General features: G+C 43.0%; 1 non-coding gene across 1 annotated transcript; it reads right to left on the bottom strand.

The window, feature by feature from the left end:
- Positions 1-3,892: 3,892 nt before the first annotated feature.
- Positions 3,893-4,038, bottom strand: LOC116085499. The gene has a single exon (XR_004116601.1). It is a non-coding gene; the product is annotated as a small nucleolar RNA SNORA48 (small nucleolar RNA).
- Between the last annotated feature and the right edge of the window lie 3,175 nt (positions 4,039-7,213).

Here is a 7,213-nt window from a genome sequence, read left to right as displayed (position 1 = left end):
CTGGTTCCCTTTGGGACCATCCATGCAACAGGTGCACAGATATACATGCAAGCAAATACACTTACACGTGAACTAAAATATAAATTGAAATAACTAAAGCAAAATGCATAAGAGCCTGGCCAAAATGGTAAAAATGTGGGCCAAAGAAGCTGGAGAAATGGAGAAATGGTTCAATAGTTAAGAACGCTTTCATTCAGTGACCATCACCTTCGTTAAGGAACACAAAACAGCCTTTCATAAATCCAACTCCTAAAGTTTAAAGAATTTTAAAAGAGTTTAAATACATTTAAAAACAAAGTAAATAAACAAATAAAATATATGCTTGCTTTACAAAAGAACAAGCTTCAAACGTCCAGTTACTGAAATGTTTTGTTTTAGCAGTCATAATAAAATTTAAAATATTAGCTTCTATTAAGCAATACTAATAAATAATGGAGGTATTAGTCTAATTTCACAAAGAAATATGAAATACAATGCAAAGTATATTGTAGTAGTTTCTCACAAGGAAGAACAAAAATGATGCAATTTCTGAGTGATTTTTAAATTTATGATGGGTATAGATATGTGCAAAATAAAACTGATCATCAAAGAGGATATTTCAAAACATCTTAAGTGTAATTTTGTCTCATTTAGTCTTCCTTGCAGCAATATCACAGAATTAGATAGTTATGCTGTCAAGAGAACAATCTTCACTTTAACTCAAAGTTTGCATTTTGTTTTCATATTTGTCTTGAATAAGTGCTTTTATCTAGCTTCACAATATCTAGCCAAAGTATGCCTCAAATTATGTGACTATTTACATGATCCAGATTTATATGTATATTGTTTGTCTATCAGTAATATGATATCTTTGTCAGAAAATAGTGAAATATCCTAGAAAAGACTGATGAGGCTTGATTACACAGGCACACAATCATTTAACTGTGCATAGGTAAATAATGTTTTCATATGCCTATAGAAAACAATGTTATAAAATGTTTATCTGAAACAGAATATAAATGGTTCATGGAAGTAGTAAAATTGCTCATATTGTAAAGTTTCTTTAGTCTGGCACTGTGGTTAAATGATATATGTTTTTTTTTTAACTTTTTGTTGATTCTTTTTGAATTTCAGATCACGCACACCAATCCGCTCATTTCCCTCTGCCTTTGTGCACAACTTCTGCCCTTTCACCTTCCCCCCAAAAAGAAAAAGAAATCTCATGTGGAAGTTGTAGTGTCACTACGTGTCCCAAGTATGTATAACCTTTTGTATAAATTTGTATAATTCTTTATTTGCAAGTATTAATTACAATAAACTACTGGTCTGGCTCAAGGCCTACAGCTTTTGTTACACCCAAAAACCTTGGCCCTCAGGAAGACTCCTCTCAGATATTCCACTGTTGTCCTTTGTTATGGAGATCCTGCAGCTTTGGGTCTGTAGGGCTGGTCCCATCTTCAGCAGTTCATAGATAGGATAGATGTTGGGATGGGCCAAGTCAAAGCCCTGGATCTGGGTCTTAGTGGTAGCTAAGCTCTTCAGCCAACCAGATGGCCCACACACCAGGATGAGCTCTCCAGCAATACCCTGGTAGCACATCCACTGCTGCAGCCAGCAGGGGGCAGAGCTGGTTCTTCCACCATCAAGCCCACTGGTTAGTTCAGCCACACCCCAGCAGGGCCTCCCCTCTCCAGTGCTACAGCCAGTTAGGAGCAGGTTCAGCAATCCCACTTTCAGTTTTCTTGCCTGCCAGAGGTGGCAAGAGGTTGAGGAGGGGGGAAGGGCATTTCTTTCCATCTATTCCATGTCAGACAAGTGACAGAGGCAGCTTTCCAGAGCTCACATCTCAAGGGCCACCTCACAGGCACCCCCTCCACCTATGGTCAGTTCTGTTCTTCTGGTCAGGTGGGATACAAAGCATGCTTTCCCTTGATGGTGAGATGCAGGGCCAGCTTTCATGACCTCCAGGCCAGTTCTTCCACCTGCCATAGGTGGCAAGGGGCAGCAGGCAAGTGGGGTTAATGCTTCTCCTTTTTGCCCATACCATAGCATGCCAGATGACTGGTAGGTTCAGCTCTCCTGTATTACCACACTTGCGGCTGGCTTACCTGCAACCCCGCAACCTCTGCAACCATGGCTAGCTCTACTGTGTTTCCTGAGCTAGGTGTTGGGTCCAGTCTCATAAATGCTACAGGTGGCAAGGGACAGGGCCAGCCAGCTCTCCTGCTCTTACGTCTTCAGGGCTAACATTCCCATGATAACCAGGCAAGTGGTGGGGCAAGCTCTGTACAGTCATCAGAAATCAACATGTCTCCAAGTAGTGGCCCTGAGCAGGGACACTCTCCTGGGCTTTAGTGCTAATAGGCTTTGCTGCTGCAGGACTATTGGCCCAGACATAGCAGTTGGTGACAGGATGAACCTGGACCTCACCATGGCCTTAGATAGCTTTACTGACTTTTCCCATCAGGCTATTCTTCACACAACCCTCATTTCATTGTGTACACATCCTTGTGTTTCATTTTCTGTTCCATCTCTCTACCACTTATTTGTCCATTGGGTAGCTCAGCTGGAGTAGTGGTGGAGAGTCGGGCTAGCTCTCTTATCTCATCACCCCAGGTTCAGCTCTCCCAACTATCTCAAGTGGCAAGCTGCTAGTAGGTGAAGGGCACCTCATCAACCTCCCTGAGACCACAATGGCACATGGCCAACTCACCCTCACTCACTCTCAGGGCCTACACCCCTGCCACCAGGGCCAGCTCTACTGTGTAGCTCAAGCTAGACACACTATTACCAGTGATGCAACTCATGAGAGACAAAGCCAGCTCATGACCTTAGGGTCAATTCTCCTAATCATCACAGGGTAGCTTAGGGTAATGGGGAGGAGGATACCTTACGGCAGACTAGTGGCAGGGCCAGCTCTCCCATGCTCCTGCCTTTAGGGCGAGCTCATCCCCCACACCTACCACCAGCTCTGCTGTTAGCCAGGCAAAGTGCAGGGCCCACTCTTCAGGGTGGTTCATCTAGTGATGGGTAGAGCTAGCTCTCCCATGATCATGACCCTGTGGGCAGCTTTCCCAACAGATGGAGTGAGCTCTCTCACACTCAGACATGGTCACTAGCTCACCTACACCCTGGCAACTCTACTGTGCTGCCTAAGAGAGGCACAGGCGTCATTCTCCCATGTGCTGCTACTGGCTAGGCACAGGGGTCATTCTCCCACGTGCTGCCACTGGCTAGAGGAGAGAACCATAGGGACGGGGCCAGTTCTGCATAAGCCCAGCATATTGACGTTGTCCCCAGCAACTGGCTTAACGAGGGACATCCTCATGTTCTTCAGTGGTAAAATGAGCCACGGCCATCAACACAGAGGTCCCCAGCTAGAGACCCAGATATGTCCCTCAGTGGCAGGACAACCTGGAACCTCACGAAGTCCCCAGGTGGCAAAGAAGTCACTCACAACAGTCTCCTCCTCTCCATCATAGAGTCCCAATCCGTCTTTCTTCATAATGCTCAAGCTGTTCCACTTCTTTTTTTCTTCAGTGTGTCTACCCCATACTTGCACATAGGTGACTCCCTCTGCATAATGAGCCTGCTGTCTGGCCTGGAGGCAAGCAGGTATCTAATGCAGGTCTGCCTATGCTATATGGCTGAAGGTAGGTTTGTGAGTAGCATGGAAGCCCACTGGTCTCTGTCTGGCATCCTCCCCCCTTCCTGTGATGCATGGTGTTAGGGAGGCCTCTGGATGTCTATAAAATACCCACCTGTGCTATGTGTCAGAGGGTGGGTCTGTGGGCTACTTGCTTGGCCCTGTGCTGCATGGCATGGTAGAAAGCAGGTCTTTGTCTGTTTTCTTCCTCCTACACTCTTTTGGCTGGATTTGACTTGATTTGATTTGATTTGATTTGGTTTGGTTTTATGTGTCATAGGCATAAACCAGCTTTGGCCACAAAGTCAGGCATCAAGCTAGGAAGACCAAAGGACTTCCAATTGCTCTGTCTCCAACTGATAGAAGAACACCACCACCACCAAGGGGTTTCTTTGCTCATTTCCACGGGGGTTAAAACAATTTTTAAACTTAATTACCTTTTGATCATATTCTTTCCCGCCCCCCAAGTTCTTCCAGTTTCTCTGCTTACCTACCCAAATATAACAACCCCAATATAAGAAGAAAATTTCCTAAAAATCACAAAGACTAAATGAAACACCAATGAAGACAAGGAAAAGATAAAACAGAAATTATAAGATCAAAGTTGGCCAGGACATAATAATAAAAGGAAAGTAGCCCAAGAGAATGAACAAACATCAGAGAACCACTCATGTGCTTTCTCAGGAATCTCATAAAAACACCAAAATGGCAACCACAATCTATACACAGAGCAGCTGGTGCAGACCTGTGCAGGCCCCATGCATGTTGTTCCTGTCTTGGTGAGTTCATAAAAGCTTTGCTCATATTGATTTAGAAGCCATTGCGTTCTTGGTGTCCTCCATCCCCTCTGGCTCATGCTTTCTTTTGGTTTCCTCTCCCATTAGGTTCCCTAAGCTCCGAGGTAAGAGATTTGATGGAGATACCCAGTTTGGGGCTGAGTGACCTGCAGTTTCTCTGTCTGGCTGCTGTGGACCTATACATTTGCTATCTGCTGCAGGAGAAGGAAATTTCACTGATGGTGGCTGAGCAAAACATTAGGATAGATTTTTGTAACTAAATTCCAATATAAGTATTGTCTTGAAATTGCATGTTTCTTTGCATGTTTAAACTCAAACGCTGGCATTATCAGGTGTTAGATCATTTTCAGATATCAGTGCATGGTTGCAGAAGACTCTGATTTGCCTTAGTTTTGTGATAAAATAGACCTGCCCAAATGTCTTTGTCCACTACATGAGAGTAGAAGAATGTAAGAACATAACTGTGAATCCCCATTTCTGAACTGCATTAAAAGGATATTTCCAGAATCCCACTGGACATACAAACCCTAAGGCCACCCCTATGCCAGGAAGCAGAGGTCAAGACAAAACATAGTCAATGTTATTTGGGATGTTTCTAGGCATATTCCCCTCTTTATGTTTCTTACCCTACAGGTCTTTTCTTATTTGTAAGGGTTTCCAGTTTTTACTTTTAGGAAGTCCTAAAAGTTCCCTCCGCCCTCCCCCTGCTTACCAACCCACTCATTCCTGCTTACTGGCCCTGGCATTCCCCTACACTGGGGCATAGAACCTTCACAGGGCCAAGGGCTTCTCCTCCCATTGATGACTGACATGGCCATCCTCTGCTACATATGCTGCTGGAGCTATTAGTCCCACCATGTATACTCTGTGGTTGGTGGTTTAGTCCCTGGGAGCTCTGGGCACTCTAGTTAGTTTATATTGTTGCTCGTCCTAAGGGACTGCAAACCCTTCAGCTCCTTGGGTCTTTTCTCAACCCCCTGATTTGGGGACCCTGTGCTCAGTCCAATGGATGGCTGTGAACCTCTACTTCTGTATTAGTCAGGTACTGTCAGAGCCTTTCAGGGAGACAGCTATATCAGGCTCCTGTCAGCCAGCCCTTGCTGGCATCCAGAATAGTGTCTGGATTTGATGATTGAATACAGGAAGGATCCCCAGGTTGGACATTCTCTGGATTGTCCTTCCTTCAGTCTCTGCTCCATAGTTTGTCTCTGCAACTCCTCCATGGTATTTTGTTCCCCCATTTAAGAAGGAACGACGTATCCACACTTTGGTCTTCCTTCTTCTTGAGCTTCATGTGGTTTGTGGATTGTACTTTGTATATTCCGATCTTCTGGGCTAATACCCACTTATCAGAGAATGCATACCATATGTGTTCTTTTGTGATTGGGTTACCTAACTCAGGATGATATTCTCCAGATCCAGCCATTTCCCCAAGAATTTCATAAATTAATTGTTTTTAATAGCTGAGTAGTACTCCATTGCGTAGATGTACCACATTTTCTGTATCCATTCCTCTGTTGAGGAACATCTGGGTTGTTCCAGTTTCTGGCTATTATAAATAAGGCTGTTATGAACATAGTGGAACATGTGTCCTTATTACATTTTGGAACATTTTCTGAGTATATGCCCAGGAGTGGTATAGCTGAGTCCTCTGGTAGTAGTATGTCCAATTTCTGGAGGAACCGCCAAACTGATTTCCAGAGTGGTTGTACCAACTTGCAATCCCACCGGCAATGAAGGAGTGTTCCTCTTTCCCTACAACATCAACAGCATCTGCTGTCACCTGAGTTTTTTATCCTAGTCATTCTGACTGGTATGAGGTAGAATCTCAGGGTTGTTTTGATTTGCATTTCCCTGATGACTAAGGATGTTGAACATTTCTTTAGGTGATTCTCAGCCATTTGGTATTCGTCAGTTGAGAATTCTTTGTTTAGCTCTATACCCCATTTTTAATAGGGTTATTTGGTTCTCTGGAGTCTAACTTTTTGAGTTCTTTGTATGCATTGGATATTAGCCCTCTATCAGATATAGGATTGGTAAAGATCTTTTCCCAATTTGTTGGTTGCCATTTTGCCCTATTGACAGTGTCTTTTGCCTTACAGAAGCTTTGCAATTTTATGATGTCCCATTTGTCAATTCTTGATCTTAGAGCATAAGCTATTGGTGTTCTGTTCAGTAAATTTTTCCCTGTTCCATGTGCTTGATCCTATTCCCCACTTTCATTTCAATTAGTTTCAGTGTATCTGATTTTATGTGGTGGTCCTTGATCCACTTGGACTTGAGCTTTATACAAGGAGATAGGAATGGATTGATTTGCATTCTTCTACATGTTAACCGCCAGTTGAGCCAGCACCATTTGTTGAAAATGCTATATGTTTTCTACTGAATTGTTTTAGCTCCTTTGTTCAAGATCAAGTGACCATAGGTATGTGGGTTCACTTCTGGGTCTTCAATTCTATTCCATTGATCTACCTGTCTGTCACTGTACCAATACCATAAAGGATTCATTGTTTTTTCTTTTTGTAATGATTTTAATGTTCATTAGTTTTGTGTCTCAAGTCTCAAAGTAAACATACTCATTTACATAATTTGATAGTACCAGGTAGCATATTGAGGAATGAATGAAAATAATGAATCTTAAAATCTAATATGATTAATTTTTGCATCAATGAGTTAAGAATCACTGTTCTGTGTGTTAGAAAAGGAGATTAAGCAAGATTTCAACATGTAAGCATGTCTACAGTATCACAGAGAGTATAATACACATAGAAAAAGGTAATTGAAAGCAGAA

Source organism: Mastomys coucha, unplaced genomic scaffold, assembly GCF_008632895.1.
Source record: "Mastomys coucha isolate ucsf_1 unplaced genomic scaffold, UCSF_Mcou_1 pScaffold9, whole genome shotgun sequence".
Classification (NCBI taxonomy): Eukaryota; Metazoa; Chordata; class Mammalia; order Rodentia; family Muridae; genus Mastomys; species Mastomys coucha.
The sequence above is the reverse complement of the archived record's forward strand: the minus strand, read 5'-3'. Positions and strand labels throughout refer to the sequence as shown.